Here is a 23,442-nt window from a genome sequence, read left to right on the forward strand (position 1 = left end):
GTATTTTTTCAATCATGTATCTGATAAAAGGCTTGCAATCTGAATATATAAAGAAGTGTTAAAGCTGAATAATGCAATAACCCAGATTAAAAATGGTAGCGTGCAAACATTTGTTTCTTCAAAGAACATATACAGAATGATGCTTAGTATCATATCAGAAATAGAAACCAAAACTACAAGATGTCATTTTCCTTATATAGTATACGGCAGCAATAATCATAGTAATAATAATAACATTAAAAGCCAGGTAAGGCCAGGCAGTGGTCGCACACACCTTTAATCCCAGCACTTGGGAGGCAGAGGCAGGTGGATCTCTGAGTTCGAGGCTAGCCTGGTCTACAGAGTGAGTTCCAGGACAGCCAGGACTACACAGAGAAACCCTGTCTTGAAAAACAAAAACAAACAAACAAACAAACAAACAAACAAAAAGCCAGGTAAGGCTACTGAAAAATAAAAACCTTTAACAGCTGTTAGTGGGAAAAGAAGTGAGACAGTCACACTGGAAAATACTTTCATAAATGTAAAGTTATCATATGATGAAACAATTTAATCCCTAGGCATAAACACAAGAGAAATGAAAACCTAAGTCTACACAAAACTGCATCAATGTTTATTTTACAGCATTGTCCCAAATTGGAAATATTCATAATTGCCCCACAGTGGAAACAGACCAAGTGTCTATCAACTTATAAATCAGTAAAATGTGTACACCTATATAAGGAAGCATTACACTAGTGGCCCATGAAAACAGTCCCGGGTATGCGGCATCATGGGTGGACTTTGAAAACAATTGGCTAAGTGAAAGCAGTCAGTCACGAGAAGCACAGACTCTCTATGACTATACTTACAGGAAATGTCCAGACAAGCAGAGACAGAGTGGGTTGGTAAGTGGACTGATTCATTCATATTCATTCTCTCTCTCTCTCTCTCTCTCTCTCTCTCTCTCTCTCTCTCTCTCTCTCCCTCTCCCTCTCCCTCTCCCTCTCCCTCTTCCCCCTCCTTCCCTTTCTTTTTGTGTGTAATGCAAATAGAAGATGAGAGTGACAGCCAAAGGACACTTATTTTATATGATATAAGTGTTCTAAAATTTCAATGATGCTTTACACCAATCTATAAAACCATATAAGACTACACTCCAAGTAGGCAAATTGAAAGGTATGCAAATTAGACCTCCATATAGCTGTGAGAATAACAGGTCAACAAATAAATAAAGCACTAGATAAACAATTAACAGGATATCGAGATAAACAATGAACTGCATAATAATTAAACCGGTCAACAAATAAATAAAGCCATAAGCTAAAGGGCTCAGTCTCATAGTAAGATCCCCAATTGTGTCATCTAGACATGGTGCAAACTGTAATCCCATCACAGGAGGAAGCTGGGGCACCGGGATTATAAGCTATACAGAGAGACTGTCAAACACAAGCAACAGAAGTCCCAGACAACCTGTAGTTCTGACCTACTGGATATAAACTGAGGGGCTACTTTATCCCTTCCTTGGGTTCCATAATCTATTAGTACAGTTTACAAAACAAAAGAATGTTTCCTAAAGAAGACAAGTCTGGGAGCCTGAAGCAGGAAGATCACTTGAACCCAGGATCCTATTTTAAAAAAAAAAAAAAAAGAGCAAGCAAGCAAACAGTAACATGTACAGACAGTCAAATGGAAGGGCAAGGCATTGAAAGTGACAGTATGCAGAGGAGCTTGCATGCCCTGTCCAGGCATGCCACTCCCAGGGCCCAAATGTGTTTACTGATCCAAACCCAATCTTTGCACTTTCTAGTCACCTGGTCTTTCTGGTGACCAGTCCCACCCTAAGGCTAATTAGGGATTCCATTCTATGTCAGTCAAGTACAAGACTTCAAGGTTGATTAGAAGGAACTCTTATTATGAATAACAAAGGTTAGTTTTAGCTCTATGCCAGGAAGCCTGCATGGCATTAAGCATTCAACATACTTGTAGTATTCTATAGCCATAGTATCAAATTAGGTTGAATAGTCAATTAAATAGCTCAATATAAACCCATGGTCAATATTATGTGACTTAATTCCCATACCCGCTTTAAAGTAGAACAAATGTAGGTTTATTAAGGGAAACTGAGGCAAACTCCTGGGTGTGAAAAGGTGCCAAGGGATAGGACCAATATGACTTAAAACAAAGATATTATGTCAAACCATGAATCTGGTATTAAATCCAAAGCATAAACAACAGACCCATGAACTATGTGCCCACCTATCTACTTTAGTGATATTCTCATTTGGCCAGATCACTAAAAAATCAAAGTCCTCTGATAATTAGTATTTCTACATTACTAGTTGACTGTCCTCTACCACTGGAAGATATAAACCTGCCTCCTTCTAAGATTCTAGGTTAGCACTTTCCAATAAAGACTTACTATGACTTCTATTAACAGGTCTGGATTATCCCTCCACTTTTATTAGCCTGGCTATTGGAGTAATGTCTAAATTATTGAATGTGGCATCTCTACTTGTAATCTTTTCCACCTAGAGTTTTCATTAATGTAATCACTAACTCAACAAATACTATTTACTATACAACCAGAAGCTGCAAGGATATTTAAACTAAAGCAAAAAAGTTAACATGGTTATGAAAAAAGGTATGTCTCAAGTAGCCCAAACCAAATCAGCACAGACATACAATACTTAAATTATTTATTGTATGGAAGAGGCACTTGTGTCACGGAGCATGTGTGGAGGTCAGAGGACCATTTGGAAGAGTTAATTCTTTCCTTCCAACATGTGAGTCCTGGGGATAGAACTCAAAGCACCTTTCCTCACTGAGTCATCTGCCCCAACCCCAGATACACTATCAATGTTTCTTAATATTAAATACTATATGATCTCAAAGAAAAATGGTTCCAGGGAAAGCTTCATTTTAAGAGGGGTTCTTCAGTTGGACCCTGAAAGACAGTGAGGAAAGCACTTGTAAGTAGAAGAAACAACTGCCATCAAGACAGAAAAATCACAGAAAGAAAAACCATTTTTGTGTGTTAGGCAAGGGTAAGTAAGTCATAGGTTTCCTGGAGTATAGACTTGACTAAAAGATCAATAAAAACCAAGCAGAAATTAGGGGCCACGTTTTTCATGCTCGAAGACTATTGGAAAGCACACACACAGATGTATAAGTGAATGAGGTGCACCTGGAGGGTGAGACGTGCCTGGTATTGTGCATCTAAGAATCAGAACAGAAATTGAATGTTACCCAATCTTTAAGATTTCAGAAAGAAAGCAAACATATATAGCAGGCATTAAAAAGTCCAGATATCTTAAAATTACTCTTTACAACTGTTCATGACAGACAGAAATTAGACTAATACGTTGTTTGGGTTAATTTAATGTAGAAAGTAGTTGGTAAAAGTTGAGGACTGGATTTAAGCATATGCTGTTAACTTTCTACTCTGCACAAATAAACTAACAACAAACTTATTAAACTATCAAGACCAAAAATGATATAAAATAACAATGTCTCAGACAAAACATAACATTAATGGAAACTTTTAGTCTGTATGTTACTGACTGTGGCAAGTTGGTTTTGTTTTTTGCCAGTTTTGCCAGTAACCACCTGAGAGATCAAAAAGGCTCAATGATTACAACATGGAGAGAAGAGCATGCTATACGTGCATTTAGACAGAATGCATGACAGAAGCTAAAAGTCACAAAAGGTAGTTTATAATCATATGTACTAAGAACCAGGAGAAATTGGTCAAGCATGAGCTTAGTTACAGAGATGGAGAAAACGAAGAAATTTGGAACAAAATTAATTATTCATCAACAGTTAATCAATTTTAAAATATGCAAAATAAAATATGAAACTATATTTGATAGATATCAAGACCTGAAAAATATATACCCTTAAAAGTATATTAATTCTTGAAAGACTAATTTAGTACATAATGAAAGGGGCCATGAGGAAAAGGTACCAAATCCATCAAATTTTATACCCAAAATTTACTGTCAGTGAATCACAGCAGTGTTTATAACCAATTATGACTCAGGTTTTTAATACAAATGAATGTGACTTAAAATGAACTATCATCTAGAAAATATTGTTACATTAAAAATTATATCCATAAACCTGGCATGATAGCACATGCCTTTAATCCAGCACTTGCAAGGTGCAGAGGGAGAGGTAGGTGATCCCTCGAGTTTAAGGACAACCTGTCCTACAAAGTAAGTTCCAGGACAGCAAGAGCTACACAGAGAAACCCGGTTTCACCCTCCCTTCCCCAAATATAAATATAAATATAAATATAAATATAAATATAAATATAAATATAAATATAAATATAAATATAAATAAATATTATTTTTTCCACTGAATGATATTTTCACTACCCCTCCCCACATTTCCCAGCACTGTTGACTATGTCACTGTATTTTTACTCAGAATGGATCTTTTCCTTGTTGTAAAAGATTACTGTACTCAAAAATGTCATTAACTTAGGATAGGAGACCTAGACTTGCTTCAGGTAACATTTGAAAGATGGTACTTAGCTTTCCTTTAACTGTACTGGTAGGAATATATATTTCTTGTTTTCAAACCAGCTTTCCACCTTATTTTATAATTCAGGCATTAAGTACATGAATTTCATTCATAAAGTTTAGAGTCACAATTTTATAGTTTAGATATTCAAAAAGAATAAAATCTAAATTAAGTTCCCTCTTAGTAATTTTTGCTGGGACCAAGATTTGGTAAATAAATAATACCAACCAGCTTTCTTCAATCTCAAATCAGAGAATATATTTATATCAAAATTGAGATACAAGGAGATGGGCAGTGCTATTAAAAGCCCAGAAAAAGCATGCTACCTTAAGAGTCAGGTTAGCTCAGTAAATATTTGCAGAGTGCCTACTATGGTTCCAGTACTTTTGACAGATTAATGTGAAGTGCTCTTATCTTGTATGAGCTACTAAAACTAGGTAAAATAGTTTTCCTTTTAGAATTTCTCTGTGATTTCCTATTTTTAGCCATCTAATAATGACCTTAAAAGGGACCAGTCTTTAAGCGTTCAGATCTGAGGACATGCTTTAAAAGTATGATGATTGTCTACAGTCTAATTGCTTGTTCCTTGACTATTTGCATCTATTGTATTGCTAGTTCCTCAACCTAGAACTGACCTTAGTACTTGCATGAAATTAAAATGGTATAAAAGCTAAAAGGAGGAGGAAGGATAGGATGGGGGATTATGGGGGGGGGGGGGGGAAATGGGATGACATCTAAAATGTAAATAAATAATAAAATATCCAATAAAAAAAAGTATGATGGCTTAGCTGCCCACCAGTAGTTGTTTCTTCTCATTCTGGCACCAAAGGCAGTTTTGTTTTGTTTTTCCTTACTGGCTCTCAAATTCTTTCCTAAAATATTATATTTTAACCTGAGTTAGTAATCTGAGTTAAAGACTTAGCTGCATACTGTGACACCTGTAATGACTTCTTAGATGTATACTATGATCTGTGTTTATCTACTTTTTTGCATTAATTATGACTTCTTGGCCCTTTTAATAGAGTTTTACTGTAGAATATATAATGGAATATTTAAACTTTAAATTTTAAAATATGTTTAATTATTTAAATTTCATGGACCTCACAATCCTCAGCAAGAATCTCTTGATATTTTCACATTTTAAAACTCATCAAAACATCAAGTTTAAATAAGTTTACATGATTATTTTTATAACAGAATAACAAGATCCTAATTACCATATTGCCCTTCTTCTCTGAAGGAAAGAAACATGGATATAAAATTGCATGAGACTGATGAATTTGCATTTATTACTTTTCATCACAGATTAATTGGTCTCTCACTATTGTATAATTACTGAGCCAAGTATCTACAAGGACAAACAGCAAAGCTTCCTATTCATTCCAGTAAAATCAATTAGGTTATTCACACATTTAGTGAACACTTGCCAAAGCCTTTCCTTTTTTGGTTTCAATAAAAAGCAGTCATAATTTTTAAAGTTAGTTTGTTTTGAAAAAAATAAAAAATAAAAGCCAGGTTTCTTAAATTCAGTGTCACTTCGAAACTCTTGCTGCACTTGTGTGGGTGGAGGAAACCAAGACATCCAGAACAAAATGTGAAGTCAAGGGAAATTTTTAGACATCAGTAAATTGTAAAAGTCATTAACTTGCAGTCAGAACAATCTTCTGCAAAGAAACATAAATGGAAGAACTTTTACCTGGAAATGCAAAACTACTAGGTCCAGAATGCCATAAATGTGGAGATCTTAACTGTTTATATCAATTTGGCTCTTTTCTTACTCAATAAGCTACAATTAAAACATAAAAAGTTTTTGTCTACTGTTCTTAATGACTATGAAAATGATTGTATTTGAAGATGTGAATTTTTAAGACTTTATGAAATATATTTTTTATGGTAGTAAAAGTGCTCTTCATCAAATATCTATAAAATTTCTAACACTAAGCACTTCAACCCACTTTAAACAAAGCATCCACATTTTGTAAAAACACAAGACCTATACAAACACTAAGACACACTGCTGATCCCTAAGATCAGGCTTTAAATCCAAACAGAAAGTTGTTGGTTGCTCTCACACCACCAGGCCACTACTACATCAGTGCATCTATCTTGCCAGGTCAGTTACTCAGTTACTTACCTGCTAGGTCAGCTGTAGCTCACACAAGACTTTTCTCCCTTGATAGCATGCACAGAAACCTGCTAGCATCACTCGAAAGCTAGCCAGTGGGGATGAAGCCTCTAAGTTGTGACACTAGCTTGTTTTCTGCATATCCTGTCTTCAGCAATAGGATCTTACCATCAACTTCTAGAGAGTAACAGAGCAACAGTAATAGCCTGTCATGTCTAAGGGCAGGATCTGGGGCCCCACTGGGTTTTTTGACAGCCTATAATGTTTGCAGAGGCTGCTTCTTCTTCTCCTTCTCTGAGTAGATAGCAATTAACCACGAAGCCCACGACCAGTTACTACATAAAGGATAAGGAACTATGGAGTGCTCAGTTCTATATAGGACATCAATATCACACCTTCTCCTGCCAAGGTTCATGGAAAAGGGAAAGACTGTAAGAGTCACATCTGTAGGAAACAGTATTTGCCAGACATGACAGATCATTGTAAACATGAACTTACAGTGCTTATGACTCACACATAAGACCTCTGCAAGATCCAGCCAGCCAAAATCCCACACAGACTGAGAGAGGCTCATAAATTCTTGCCCCTGTCTGAGGAGCTATTGGCAATGAATGGTTGCTGAGGAAGGGAGAGTCAGTTTTCTTCAGGGATTCAGCATGCTTCTGTGAACGGTCTCACACCCTTGCCTATGCATGCAGCATTAAACAGATTCAGTGAGTATTTTTATTAAGAGAGACAGAGAACATGTGAAGTTGGTAGGAAAAAGTAGAAGAGGGGGTAAGGCATATAGTTGATTCAAACTCATGATATAAAACTTTCAATGAATAGAAACAGTGTTGGGAACATTATTTGAGCTCCAGGTGAAACTCCAATTTAGACAAATCAATACATTCCCGTTCCACTTAATTCTGTTATAATGTTATATGTTTTTTTTTATTACAATAATGTTAACTAATACAAAAACTATTTCAAGTATGTTTGTTTTCCTTAGAGTAAATATATTAGATCATGGAATTCAGTTCCAAGAAAAGGTGAAAACATTTTCCTCACAGATGGTTCTGGGTTTTCTATGTCTGCCCTCTTTTCTCAAGACCATGGAGCTTTGTATTTTCTGTCTCATATTATTAATAAACAGAATTCCTGCAAACAAATAAATTGGCAATAAAAAAGTAACAATAGGAGTAACAAAAATCACTTAAAAGATAAGTGATTAAACTATTTAGCTATGTTGTAAACAGGTATGCTTTTACTTATAGTAAACAAGTAAATTCAACGATAATACAAAGCATCAAAGTACTAACATCCAAGTTCCAATGTAAAGCAGCTAGATCATGAGAGCAGGTAAGCCGGCCCTGCCCCTCACCAGCTGCAAAGTGGGCCCTGCACCTTGCCTGCACCTGAGATAGCCCTGGTGGAGGAGGTGCAGGTGAGCCAGCCCAGAGGGCAAGAGTGAGGAAAAGCTGACCCCACGACTCATCTGCCATGAGGTGTTGTGGGTGCAGAGGACAATGCTCTCCCCCTCACTCCTCACCACCTATGGTAGTTTCGAGAGTTGGCCCCCTAAGTCACGAGAGCAGTGAGAACAGGTCCTGTGCCACACCTGGGCAACACAGTGGAGTTGGCACTGATGGCAAAGGTGCAGATAAGCTAGCCCTGAGATTGTTAGAATGGGAGAGCTGGCCCAATCCCTTGCCAGCTGCAGCACCGGGGAGAGTGGGCCTTGAGCCTTGACTGAGCAGCACAGTGGAGCTGGCTCTGGAGGTGTGGGTGCAGATGTGCCAACCCGAGTACATGAGAGCTGGATAGATGACCCTGCCTCCAGCAAGGGGGAGGCATTAAGTAGCCTAGCTGGATCATCCCAAAATTTGTATCATCTTCAAATGGTTGGGATGTCTGAAAGGGACAGTCCTGTTGTTCCAAAGCTGCAGATCTCCATTGGAGATTGGTTCTAATGCTTTGATTCAATCGGGAATCTGCATGTCCGACTGCTAAAGGTTCTTGTCCCCAATTGGTTTTTGATCGATCAATAAAGATGCCGGCGGCCAATGGCTTCGCAAAGGGAGATGGGGTGGGACCTTTAGAGTTCCTCAGGCTAGGATGCAGGGGAGAAAAGAGGGAGATCGCCATGGAGTCCAGGAAGAAGGATGGGACACAGGAACTGCAGGAGACAAAGCCAACCAGCCAGATGAGAATTTGAGTGGGTGGCCATTGGCCACTTCCTCGACTGGGCCTGGGGTAGCAGGGGAAGGTTTAGAAGTGCCCAGTCATTAAGTTAGCCAAGGCATTTCAAAAATAAGCTAATGTGTGTGTGCCTTTCATTCAGGAATCCAAAGAGTTCCTGGGCAGGTAGGTGGCTGGAAGCACTCAAGCCACTGGGAGCACAAAGCAGTATAGCAAAAACTCCACGATACATTCTATGACACAGGGCAACAACAGGCTATCTGAGAGGACTTTCCAATACTGACAGTGTCACAGAAGTCAGAGGCCTTGAAGCAGATTGAACTCATTGCAATGATACATGCAAGTGAAGATGGGTGTATAAAGTGATATATTGTGGGACACACTGTGACACACTACCTCCCCATGAGATGTTTTCTATGCTTTGTTTTGTTTATTTTTGGTTGTGTTTTATTTTGGGTGGGAAGGTTGCAAGGGTGGAGGGGAGGGGGAGATGAGTGGGACTGGGGTGAAGAATCAATGAAAAGTTTAAAAAAAAACCTGGGATTTACAAAAAACTTCAAAAATTAAAATGTCTTAGACTAAAATGTAAACAACAAACCCTAACAACCAGGCAAATCATTACATAATTTCAAGAGAAAACTGTTAATCGTAAAATAGAAATCCTTGATTTTATACACACTGAGATCATGACATGTTACCAAGTGCCCAAGACGTCCTGAAAATGGTTAGCAAAGGCTCAACAAAGTAAATCAGAACTGAAGCCACTATAATAATACTGTGAAACTATAGCAGTTACACTTTCTCAAGTTTTGGCAATATAAACTTAAAAGAGAGAAAAGCAAGCAATGCACTCAGAATAAGAAGGAACTATGGTGTACATTGTGCTTCCCAGCTCACACAAAATGAGATGCTACATGTATATTTAAAGTGTCTGCATCTTCGGGCACCAGGTGTGCATGGTGTGCATCCCTGAATGAATCACAACACTCTTCTCATCACAGGGAGGCCATTAATACAGTGTGTGTGCATGCAGATGAGAGACGTTATCACGAGATGAAATAAGGTAAGGTGACATTAAAGAGTCCAGGACCCATACTGTCTTATGTCTGACCACTGACAATGACATTTAGTTCTGTACGACTTGGACTAGCTTCCACTGAGGATCAATTTCCTTCTTGTAAACTTGAGATAATAATAATAACTGGCATATTCTAGCCTGTATCATAAATGCCAAGTATCAGAATTTTACATGTTAATTCTTTCACTCTTAATAATGTTCTTAGCCAGTAAATAATAAAAAGTAGTATTATCTGTTATTTTGTAGATGAAGAAATCAAGACCCAAATCAGCTCGCTTAATTACCTGAGGTTACAAAACTAAAAAAGTGTGACACTTAAGAGAGTTGGAGAGATGCTTCAGTGATTAAGAGCACAGGCTGCTCTGCCAGAGGGCACAGTTCTACTCCTGGTAGCTATGTGGTGGCTTACAACTGTCTAGAATTCCATCTCCTGAAGACCTGATTCCCTCTTCTGACTTCTGTAGGTAACACATGTACATGGTACACAGACATACATGCAGGAAAACCATTTATATACATACAGTAAGACAAAGGCTAGACCATGAGAAATTTGGCTGAGAACCTATATATGCAACCATTACTTAATTTCAAAGTATTTTTACAAGATATTAAACATCTAGAATATAGTAGTAGTATGACAGCTTCATCATTAGTGTTCTTTTGGAAAAGTTTCTATTTACTAGAATCCTTATACTACCATTACTTTAAAATAATTAATATAGAAAGTATTTTCTGCTGAAAAGAATTACTTGAAGAGGGAGAAATGCTGAAAATTCTTATAGGTCCTAAGCATGGGAATTTAAGATACTTTTCAAATACCCATGAGGAAGAGTTAAAAACAAATGCATATGTAACTCGGGAGCCTGGAGGAGAGATATGTGCTAGAATATAAACCTAAAAATGTTTACAATACAGATAGAATTACCTTACCTAGAGAAAGAGTATACAGAGGACAGGAGAGAAAGGGGAAGGGCCTAAAACTATGGTGGCTGAAGTCCTAAGACAATGAAATGACGATAACATGAAGGTGAAGTCAGCGATCTTCACAGCTTTCCAAAGGATTGCTGAGGTCAGTATTATTAGTGTCATTTTATAGCTTACAAACAAGATTAGAAAGCCGGTTTTAAGAAACTAGAGTAAAGGCTCAGTGGGAAAGAGAGCTTGTGGCTCTTGCAGAGGACCTGGGTTCACATCTTACCACTTAAAGAGACTCACAATTACCTATGGCTTTTCAGTTCCAGAGAATCCAACACCCTCTTCTGGCTTCTACAGGCAGTAGGCGTGTATGTGGTGCCCACACGTACAAGCAGACAAAACACTCATACATGCTGTATTGGCTAGTTTTGTGTGTCAACTTGACACAAGGTAGAGTCATCAAAAAGAAAGGAGCCTGAGTTGAGGAAATGTCTCCATGAGATCTAGCTGTAAGGCATTTTCTCAATTAGCAGCGAGGGAGGGCCTAGCCACTGTAGAAGGTGCTATCTCTAGGCTAGTGGTTCCGAGTTCTATAAGAAAGCAGATAAATAAGCCATGTGAAGCAAGCCAGTAAGTCATACCCCTCCATGGCCTCTGCATCAGCTCCTGTCTCCAGGATCCTAGACTAAGTTCCTGTCTTGACTTCCTTTGGTAATGACTAGAAATGTGGACACGCAAGCAGAAATCCTTTCCTCTCCAACTTGCTTTTTGGTCATGGTGTTTTGTTGGAGCAATAGAAGCCCTAACTAAGACACATATGAGAAAGGTTAATATAGCTTGTAAACATCTGAGACACACTGATATTACATTCAAACTTTGTCCGTCTGCTAGCCACCAATACTACTATATACTAAGGATATTGTGGGTAAGCATTCAACAATGAAACTATGATCTAATAATGAAAATTTTCCTAACTGCAAGCCAAGCATTTATGTGTTTATAATTCTGTAATTCTAGAACTCAGGGGGCTGAGGCGTGCAGACTGCAAATTTCAGGCCAATCTGAGTTAAATAGTAAGATGCCCATCACACACACACACACACACACACACACACACACACACACAAATAAAACAAGAAAACAAAACAAAAAAAACCCTGCAAACTGTTGTATTAGGCACCAAGGAAACAAAACTAAGACCTGATCTCATCCTTACAAAGCTATAATCTGGTAAAATAGTGCCTGGGCCTCATGGGAGCAAAGGACATTCATCCACGCTTAGTGTAGAGGTTTAGGTTTGACTGGCATAATAATAATAATAATAATAATAATAATAATAATAATAATAATAACAACAACAACAACAACAACAACACCCATGCACTGGATTTTCTGAGTTCTTCCCTGAATCTGTAGGCCCTAGGAACAAAACACAATAAATTTAGGTCTCTATACACACAGCTCATGCCCTCTAAAGTGAATCCAGATGAGTTAAAAGAGAATCCCAGGGCTGGGGTGTAGCTCAGCTGCCGAGTGCTTTTAGTCTTCATTAAGTCCTGAGTTGGCACTGCTGCCTGTAGTTGTAGCACTTGGGAAGTAGAAGAAGAAGATCAGAAGTTCAAGATCATCCTAGAGGCCAGCCTGGGCTACAAAAGATGAAGAGGAGGGGAAGAGAAGGAAGGAGAGAGGGAGGAGAGGAGGATGAAAGGGAAGGGTATTTTACATAAGCACAAAGACATTAACCAAACAGTAGAGAGGCCTGAGACCCTAAACTTGAAAAAGATTCTGTGTATAATATATCAAATGCCCAACTAATGGAAAAGCTCAGGCAAAGAAAGGCATTTATTTCAAACAAAGGGACAAACCTATGCAGAGGTTCAAAACTGCTTAGGCAAAGAGTAAGAATTTCTTTATGATTTAAGCACTGTGGTGGTTTCAATGAGACATGTTCCTCATAGGCTAAATATTTTAACACCTGGACTCCAGTTGATGGCACTGTTTGAGAAGTTTAGGCAATCTTTAGGAGACAGAGCTTTGCTGGAGGAAGTAGGTCACTGGGGGCAGATTTTGAGGATTTATAGCTTCACTGTACTTCCTGTTCTCTCTGCTTCCTGTGTGCTGATACAATGTGACCAGCCAGATTCCTGCTCCTGCTGACATGACATGCTGTCCCCACCATGATGGACTCTATTCCTCTGAAACAATAAGCCAAAATAAACCCTTTCTTCTTTAAGTTGCTGAGTTAAAGTCAGTGTTTTATCATGGCAACAGAAAAGAAACTAATTCAGGCATGAAGATGAGGGGAGACACAAAGCTAGCAAGTCAGGTTAGAGTAGTAGGCCTTAAGTCAGGTTAGGGCAGGCCATAGAGACTCTGTAAGCCAAGGCAATGCACTTGGGCAGACACACCAGGAAATAGGAACACAGTGCAGAGGACTGACAGACCTAGGTTTTATTTGGTCAAATTCTCAACTGATAAGCTCAAGGGGTCATCCCCAGGCTCCACCTGGCCCACTGCAGAGCATTCAGCTCAGTAAATGGCACCAATGCCAAAACTAACTCAGTTATGGCTCATATCAGAAAATTGGTGTCCTCAGTACTTCCTTCTCTATAATCCTTAGGATCCCACCCTACCACTATGCCACTGTTTGACTTCTGAAGCAGTTTCAGCACACATTACCAGGTCTTTGCTCATGCCATACTCTAAGCCTGAACAATACTGCTCTAGCTCAAAGTAACTAGTGCCTTCTTGTTCCTGACAGCTTACAGATGAAATTCCTCAGAAAGCTCTCTCTTATTATCTAACACAGGTCCCTGTGGCAGGAATTTCCTGCCCAGTGTATTTGCAGCAAAAGCCCTGTCACTGAACCGGGAAGAGGGAGGTGGAGCTAGGAGTTGGGAGGAGAGAAAAACGCAAGGAGGAGAGGAGGGGAGGAGATGATGGCAGATGTACATGTCTCTAGCAGTCTCAAGTAGTTATTCATATCAAAAGGTTAGATAATTGGGATAATAATTCTAACTGTGTGGGCATCTTGTATATTGAATATTTGCTAATATATAAATCCATTGGTTAACTTCAAAAATCTAGAGTTTTGATTTACTGGGTTACTGGAAGGTTGATCCACTAGCAACCAGGTGGTTTGGCTGTAAAGGAACTATCGGTACCAGAAACAAGTGAACCAGAGCTGGAAGCATAGCAACTGGTCGCTATGGGGCCAGGTTAGAGGGAGCAGCCCAGTGGAACCAGCTTGGGTGCTCTGGCCCTGCTAGAGAGCGTGCGGAGACAAAACTGGCTTAGATGGGGACCATGACAGCCAGGCTGGGCGCTAGTGGAAGCCCTTTTTCAAATACCTCCTGCTGCAGGCCCTCTGCTGCTCTCTCATTGCACCTTGCTCTGTACTGCTCTGTACTGCTCTGTACTGCTCTGTACTGCTCTGTGCTGCTCTGTGCTGCTCTGTACTGCTCTGTACTGCTCTGTACTGCTCTGTACTGCTCTGTGCTGCTCTGTACTGCTCTGTACTGCTCTGTGCTGATCTGTACACGCAATTGCTTTTATTGTCTCCCTCCCTATTCTGTGATTTTCATTCAGAAAGAAATGCCTCACTCTGTTCTTTCACTGTACACCCGATGCTTGCACAGCACTTTCTTGATTCACAGGAAGATAACTGACAACAATATGGAAGATGCATGAGAAGCACATGGCTACTAGAACCAGTGACATCAGACAAAAATAATCAGAGCAGGATGCTGATAAGAGTAATAAAAATTGTTTCTCATTTCTGAACATCTACTTTATGTTTGCTCTGTGCTGTGGACTGAAAAAAGTGTTTTTATCCCTTTCCATGCTGGTAGAAAGGTGTTTAGATCCTTGAGGATTAAGTAAAACAAGACAACTGCCCAGGCAACAGGACAGAGCTGTTAGTCCTGTGAAGAAGGGATCTAGATTCAGTTTTCCTCTAATCAAAGCTTCTTTCCACAGTGACTATTATCCAGACTGGGACAAAGACCAAAATGAAAGGAACCAGCAGACTGAAAAATGGGGAGTGAGTCCAGAAATGACTTCCAAACACAGTTTAGTGGTGACAGAAGAAAAACAGAATGTCTTTGAGAGCTCCCATCAAATCCAAATAGCCTTGGAATCACTACTTGCTTTATTAAGTAAAATGTGATACAAGGCTCACTGTAGCAGCACACCTATAATCTCAACACGTGGGAAGTTTGAGATAGGAGGAAGATGAGTTCAAAGCCAACTTGTGATAGTATATAATAAGAACATGTTTCAAAAATCCTAAGTAAACAAGAACTTCAGCTCTACCCAGACATTTACCGAGCATGATCCCTGGTATTTATATAATACCTGAGAAGTAACGGTATGGTTCCAATAAAAGATAAAAGACAAGCACGTCAAAAGCCAGTCCACAGAGCTGGAAAGCAAGCTTTTAACCTCTGGTTTCATGGTTTGTCTCCAAGCATCATTCTGAACTTCATTTACGTGAGATTTACATTAGAGAGTCTTTAGAACTTGACATGAATTTAAATCATGTTAATAATAAGTATTTTAATTTGTTTCCATCCTTTTGGAATTTGAAGTATCTTGTAAATTTTCTTCAATCTTTTAATATACTTTTATAAAACATTAAAATGCTATCCCTGAATATAACTAATTCTTAAGTTCACATAATGTTAAGGGTGAATCATCAATGCAAAGAGACAATAGTGTAGACTGTCTCTATAGAAGCAAGTCAGTATAGAAGAGACACATCCTATAGGCAAACTATTTGAAGTCAAGGAATCTTGAAGCTGGAAGATGACAAATAGACTTCATCTAAAATGTCCACGCTATATTAAATGTATCAAGAAAGGAGTCTGTGTGAGCACTGCTGTGAACATCTGTAATGCCAACACAGCACGCAGGAGTTAAGGCAGGACGATCATGAAGCCAGCCCAGGTAACACAGGAAAAATTCAGACTCAAAAAGCCAAAAGTCTTCTGAAGATGTCTTGTGATCAACAATTAGTTGTAGCTTTCATGAGGGGTTCCATGGAGGACAATAACTACTACAGAGCATGTGACTCTGTAAAGATAGGAAACTAAGGTTAAGATGAGTTAAATGAAATACAACACAGCCAAAAAATAAACAAACAAATTAGAATTCTTATGCCTTTCAATTTTAGGGATTGAGATTTTAACCCAGCAATATAATGTCTCTCCTCCCTAATGGATTTATACATTAAAATGTTCTTATGTAACAGATGATAAAAACCAAACTAATTAAAATTTAAAGGGAGGGAATACACACCTTTGAAGGTTTTATTAGATCATTACAGTTTGCAATCCTATAATAAAGACATGTTCATGTAAGTACATTCAAAGATTTAAATGACGCTCACAATCTTTAGGTTCTATCACTGTGATCAATGAATCTCTGACTCAAACTGTTTCCTGACAAGGTCACTTCACATGGTGAGTTTTTCCATATGACAGTTCTTCTTTAGAGTTTAGCCGTTATGACTCAGGGCACTTCGATGCTATGAAGGAGCTTTCAATAAAGGGTGGGAGGAGAATGAGGGGGCTACTGAATCATTAAGAGCCTAAGTAGTTATGAAACCCAGCAAATCCTTTTTGGAAACCATTTTCAAGGCAGCTTTACAAGGCAAATTCTTTAAAAGGTAATCTATATATCAGAAAATCAACCTCTTATTTATTTAAAGACATACAACTGGGAAACTTCAGCAGAAACGTTTGCTTTTTGAATGTCAGTGATATATTTTTTGATTTTCAGATCACTGAAGTCAGTGTGTGCCCTATACTCAACGGTTTAAGAGCCTCCTCAACATCTGTCATAGCTCCCAGTTAAACCGTGAGAACTAGTTCAGAGACTGAATCATCCTACTTTATGTGAGAATTGCAGTACAGGAGTAAGTACATGTAAAAACTGTTCTGATGGTTTAGTCTACATATAGACAAGGTTGTGATTTCTAATTAAAAACAGCTACTACCTTACAAAGGCACAAATCTTAACACATTTTCTCATGAGTAATAAACTTAATTAGATTTGTAATTTGAATGTTCTTGTCTTTTTATGGTAAATATACAGAATGGTAATGAAAACAATCTGAAGAAAATTCACCATGTTAACCAGAGCCTGAAATGAGGAGAATCAACTTCCAGTAGTCACAATTCATTAAATCTGGGATAATCCCACAGGAACTGAAGCACTAAGGTTAGGATCTGCTAGGAATCAGGGATGCAGCATTAAGGTTTTGAAGAACCAACCAAGTATCTTTTAATGTTTCCACTTATGTGAAAAAATAAAACTGAACTTAATTGAGCCTTCAAAAAAGCAATCCCAGTGATATGCTGAAAACTACAGTAAACAAGCAGGAAAAAATCAAGGCCAATCACTTCATATTTTATTCTCGTGGAAGGAAGGTATACACCTGTCATCACCTCACCATCTTTTCCTGTCTTCCTGTGCTTGAAAATGGGAAACAAGCTCAATGAAATCCAGACATTTCTCCCCTAAGGTCATGTGCAATTATGTTATCATAGTGCTGATTAAGTCTCCAATTGTACAATTTTGGAAAAGAGTACCAATACCAAGAGTTGAAAATAACCTTCTTAAATAACTGCCTGGACTCTAAGACATGTATTATTATTGTGATTGTGTATGTGCAGGGTGCATTGGGAGAGGGTACATGAGTGGAGGCCAGAGGACAACTTTCATCTCTAGACTGAATTTTCAAATGTTCTTAATTACTACTAATCATTATTTCCAAAATTAAGTACAGGTTTTACTATGGTTACAGGGTTAAAGTGATATACTTTTTGCATAGCAATTGTTCTTTTTTAATGGATTGTTTACTTAGTTTATAAATTTGTATCTTAGTTCTCTAGGTCATAGGCACTTAGATAGTACCCAGGTACAAAGGCTTTTCCTGGCATGTTGTCTTGTTGTAATAACCATTCTTTTTTCTTTCTTGCCCTCTCTAGCAATTCTATTTCTTCTGTATATTATTTATTCCACAAATATGAGAATGAAGATTTATAATCCTCTTGCCAAATCAACAAACAAAACACTCTTTCTTTTTAAAAAAGGGGGGCATTTCTAAGCACGTTTGATTATAAGACTTTTTTTTTAAAAGTACCATTATTTTACAGGTGAATCAAAGACAGCTTTAAAAACTTTCAGAATTAATAAAAAGCCCAAGAATTAAACATAGGCTGTTTTACATTTCATACTAGCAAAATAGTATTTAGAATACATTAAGTAATACAGTTTAGTTCCTACATCCCGATAGTATGTTTGCATAAGGACTGAGCCTGGGTGTGTACACACACACACACACACACACACACACACACACAAACACACACACACCCCTACCTCTAACATTTTACAGAAAATATTTTAAGACAGAGCTTTGCTAAAGCATTCTTAATACAGCTGGGCATAGTGGTACATGCCTTTAACTCCAGCATTCCAGAGGCAGAAGCAGGCAGACCTCAGGCAGACAGGGTTAAGAGTGCCTCGTATGAACTATCCCTGTGTAGTAGTTCACCTATATAACCTAAAATTGGTTGGTTACTGCTCTAATATTTATGCCACTATTTTAACAGTAGACACATCTTGCCTGGCAGATTAGAACTGTAGATCATATGCTTCACAGTTGCTTTAAGACCATAGATAAACTTTTCTTCACTAGAAACCTACATAGCTCCTTCTAACATTGTGAAAGTTGGTCAGCAGGGGAAACTTTGAGCTCAGTTCCAGCATGATTCCCCTATGTCCTGCAACCAAGGTGAAAGGTGATTTCAATAATAGGGTTCTATTGAGTTCTGGTGGGTAACCAAGAGCAACTGGCTGTACACTGTATTCTTTAGGGCTCCTCTGGGACCTCCATGACCAACTCATAATGTGGTATCCCACACCTGGCACTGGAACTTTTATTTAATAATGTAAGTCTTCCGAGAGAAGCATTATCCACCTATGCAGAATAGGTCCTTAAATGGTCTTTCCTGATGACCCTTTACCTTCCTCTACTACTTCCTTCATGTAGTTCCATATGTGCATAACATTTTTAAGTATTACACAAAAGTACAAAGAATTATGAAGTTTTTTTGTATCTATTTGTGTGACATCTATCCCGACCATTTTCAATCTAGGCCAACTGCATATCATCAGTGTTTCCCCCTTTTCAAATAACTTAAAACCAAAACCTTCTAGACATCCTATTGGGTGTGTGCATGTCTATATAGGTGTGTGCATCTATCGCAGGAGGCCAGAGGTTAACATACATTAGATGCCTTCCTCAAAGGCTCTCGACCTCAATCTTTTTGTTTGCTTGGTTTGTTTGGTTGGTTGGTTGGTTTGGGTTTTGGTTCCACCTAATCTTTTTAGATAGGCTCTTTGATTCACTAGACTGGCTGGCTAGCAAGCTGTAGGAATCATCCTGTTTATACCTACCCAGTCCCGGAATGATAGGCAGGTGACACCATGCCAGGCTTTTTATATGAATGCAAGAATCAAACTCATAATTTTGCAAGAAGCACCCTACTGCCTATGCCATCTCCACAGCCCCTAAAAATTCTATTTTATTAACTATCTCTACAAAGTAAAGATTTATATTATCATGCCTTAAAAGAAAAACTGACAGTTCCTCTTCATGAAACATCCAGAGTTTAAACTGTCATTATTTTACACAGATACCCTTTCACAGTTAACTTGCTCAAAGCTCCATTCAATTCAAGTCCGTATATTTGGTTGCTATTCCTCTTAAGGCAATTTTAAATCTTAACAGTTTCTTATTACTCTCTTACTTTTTGCAGTATATGATTGAAATAAGCCTGGTTATTTCTTCTTGAAATATGAAATACTTTTAAACTTTTAATTTTGGTGGTGCTGGGGTTTGAACTCAGGGCCTCATAGATGTTAGCAATTGCTAAGCACCACCCTCAGTGTGCTCACTCATTTTATTGTTTGAGTCTTGTGATTAGAATGTGAGGTAACCGTGAACACTTAGTGTGATGTGTCAACTAAACCCTTCCCTGAACCCAATATTTACTGAAGAAATAGTTTGGCTTTCTTACCAAATTCTAGTAGTAATAAATGAACCTAGAGCCCCAGTTTTCTAAACACAGTACAACAAGCAGCCACTACTAAGCAATCAGAATTTAGAACATAACATGGTGTTTATTTGATGTTGCTTGCTTTAATGCCCTCAGAAGTATACTTCTACTTCCAAAACAGAGCTGACCATACTTTGTATGTTGAAATTCAGCTGGCATTTAGTTTAATAAATAAGAGTGTTTAAGTGTCTTTAAATATTTCTTTGCTTATTCTAGAAAGTTAGGATGGGATAAAGCAAATTGTTGCCAAAAAAAAAAAAAAAAAAAAAAAAGTAGAAAACCATGGGAAACTAAGAAAACTACATATTTTTACAGTTAGTACCATCCCAAGAGGTTCATTATAAAATAAAAGCAACAACAAATGCTTTGAAAAGGAAGTAAATTCCATGTGTGCTGAATCAGAATTTTCACATTTATAAGCATCAGTAACATTCTATTTTTCTGTAAATGGCATTTTGAAGTGTAATATTACAAGATGCAAGAGTAAAGGTACATGACGCCTCAGCCAAGCCTGATGTTCTGAATTCACTCTCCATACCCATGCAGTAGAATAAAAAAACCAACTCCCATAGCTGTTCTCTGAAATCTACCTGTAAGAAAAAGCTTCTGTAGGTGGGTAACAAACATGCATCTTGCTCACACACAAAAATAAGTAAAACACAAAACTGTCTGAAGTGGCAATTACTAAGGCAAAATCACCACTATCATCATCATCATCACCACCATCATCATCTTTGATGACCTCCATCATCTAAAATATCCCATATAACATTCTTGGGGAAAAAATGTTGTGAGAATCATGTGCAGCTCGTTACTCTTAAGTCACCCAATGGAGCTCTTTTTCTCTAAACCATCTCTGAAAGTAGCTACCTTTTCATCAAAAGAGTCCAATCTTCCAGGTATGGAGCATCAGTGGGGAGGTTAGGGAGGAGGATCTTCAGGTCAAGGCTAGGATGGGAAATACTACAAGGCAAAATCTGATGTGAAAAAACAAACAAACAAACAAACAAACAAAAACAACAACAACAACAACAAAACCAACTCTCAAACAAAACCAAACCTGTAAATTCCCTGAGGAAATCTCATGCTTCTCTTTAGCACACAATCATTTCACCAGAACAAAAATGACTTAGACTTTGTTAAGTAGAGCATATCAGCCAGTATTTCCAACCACTGATCTATGAAAACAGCATAGAAAAGGCTAATGGATAACTTGAAATCATATCCAGATCTTTGTGTGACCTGTATTTCTTGTTTTAAGGACCTACAAATTAGTGTAAGGTGAGGTGAACTTTCTCTAGCAGAGATCAGACTCTAACAATGACCGGTAAAAACTCTACCACAGAGTGTAGTAAGAAACTCTAGAAAAACCAGAGCCATTTGAAAGAGTATCTTATATAGACTTTTCTATGCTATATGAAGAAGGGCTCTGAGGAAGATGGCCACAAATCTATAAACTGAAATACTGTGCTATGTATAATTTATTGTCTGGGACTTCAACTAGAATTTTGTTCCTTATTTATAAATGTTCCCAGGAGTATTTAATACTATACTTCCTAAAATCTTTGTCAGTTGCCTTATCTATTAATTTTGGTTCTATCAATGGGTTTTTCAATCTGCTTTACATTTCTCTGTGAACAGAAAAATTGTTCACGGAGCAGAACTCTATAGCCTTTACACCTATCTACTGGGCAACCACAGTGGAGCACATTCTAAATCAAGGGATTTGAAATACAACTGACATTTTGACAAGTGAAACAGAAGCAAAAACTAAGGCAAAGAGAAACACTTTGAGGCTTCCCCCTGAAAACTGCCTCGGTAGCTCCATTTCCTGTCCTGTAATGTTCAGTCATTTGTTTTAAAGGGTCCCAAAAAACTCAGGAACACAGCAAAGCCACCAGACTTCACTAACTTCTGCCTCTGGACTCTTGGAATCGGACAGGGCAAAGGCACTGTTAGTGGTTTCCTTAAAAGTATAAATGGCCCTGGTAAAGCTGGGTGGTAAGTACTATGGAAAAAGTTCAATATAAGGTTACTTAAATACCAATTTTAAGGAACACATAAATCTGCAACTAAGGCAATTTCTGGTTTACTGTTTTCAAGTCAATAAACTGCACTACACTGTATTACACTAAAAACCTAGGTGGGACGTTTCCTTAAATTTATTATATTAGACACTACAACCATATAAGCAATCTTCCATACACTTAATTGTTCCATTTTCACATTGCTAAACAGATCTCTTAACAAACTTCAGAAAGGGGATAGGTTGGGGAACAGAGGGAAAATACCTAAAGTCTCACTTTCGTTTTTTTGACACACCTACTAGATTTAAAATCTGGGGGCATTACAAAATAAAAATTAAGTGTGTAAATGAAAATAATGCTATTACAGTTCTAGATATCAAACAACTTAGGAAAAGAACTTGTAGAAATAACACTTGATTTAAAATTTTCACACTTTCCATTTGGTACCAAAAGTGTTTAAAAGAGATTAATTGCCCTCAGAGTATTTACTACAGATGTTAACTGTGAAAAACAAAACAAAACAAAAAAACCCCTCAAGATGAAAAAAAAAACCCAAGAATTTATATGCTGTATTTAGACAATGAGGAGAATGTTTCAAGTATGTGTATTTGAGTACTCTGAGAAAATATGTTGTTACCTGTGAAAACGTATCATAAACTGAAACAGAAGAAACTGAGAAACTGCACCCTTTCCACAATTCAAAAACTTTAAATTCACACTACTAGGCAAACTCGGTTAATGTGGAGAAAAGACATTGTCCTATCTGACACAAAAGATTACCTGCTAGGAAGACAAAGTAACATTATACTACCAGAAAGTAAAGAGCCTTTGAAATCAAAACAGACAACCTTTGAAATACAAAAGCTTCAGTTCTCGGTATAAACAAGCATCCTGTGGATGAGACTCAGTATTTGTTGATGAGAAGAGTGCTGGGCTTCAAACCAACGCGCATATTGTGTGTAGTGACTAAACATGTTAAATGTAGGTTAAAAAAAAAAAAAAACTATCCCCTCCCCTCATCATTGCTGTCTTGACTTCGTAAGAGACTTGCACATATAAAAATAATATATGGCGAAGTGAGTTTATGACTTACAGTATCTTCACCACTCGGAACATTTTTCAGAAAGTCTTTTGAGGTTTTAAGATCCAAACACTATTTAAAAAGAATTATTGTTTCAACTACCTAACAATTACCTAGACTTCTTCCAGACTTCATTTAACCTGTAAGTAAAATGAGCATCTTTAACTTTTCCACGGGGCATTTGGAGAATGAGTTATTACTCATAAACGCTTTTGGAGCCTCAGACACCAGGCGCGGTACATCAAGCGTATCCATCAATTTGAGGGCTTTCTGGACCTCAGTTTACCCACTTACGGAAACGGGCTTGGCAAGGGCTGGGAGGTGAAATTAATTAGTGTTTTTAAAATGCTCTGAGATCCCAAGATGAAAGGAAACGTAGAGGCACGCAGAGATGATGACAA

The 23,442-nt window shown here is 37.9% G+C and overlaps 1 protein-coding gene across 1 annotated transcript in view; it reads right to left on the reverse strand.

Moving 5' to 3' along the window:
• The window catches only part of Peli1 (pellino E3 ubiquitin protein ligase 1), a 50,773-nt gene that overhangs the window by 26,801 nt on the left and 530 nt on the right, over window positions 1-23,442 (reverse strand). The gene's annotated exons all lie outside the window — the stretch shown is intronic.

This window comes from Arvicanthis niloticus, chromosome 7, assembly GCF_011762505.2.
Source record: "Arvicanthis niloticus isolate mArvNil1 chromosome 7, mArvNil1.pat.X, whole genome shotgun sequence".
Classification (NCBI taxonomy): Eukaryota; Metazoa; Chordata; class Mammalia; order Rodentia; family Muridae; genus Arvicanthis; species Arvicanthis niloticus.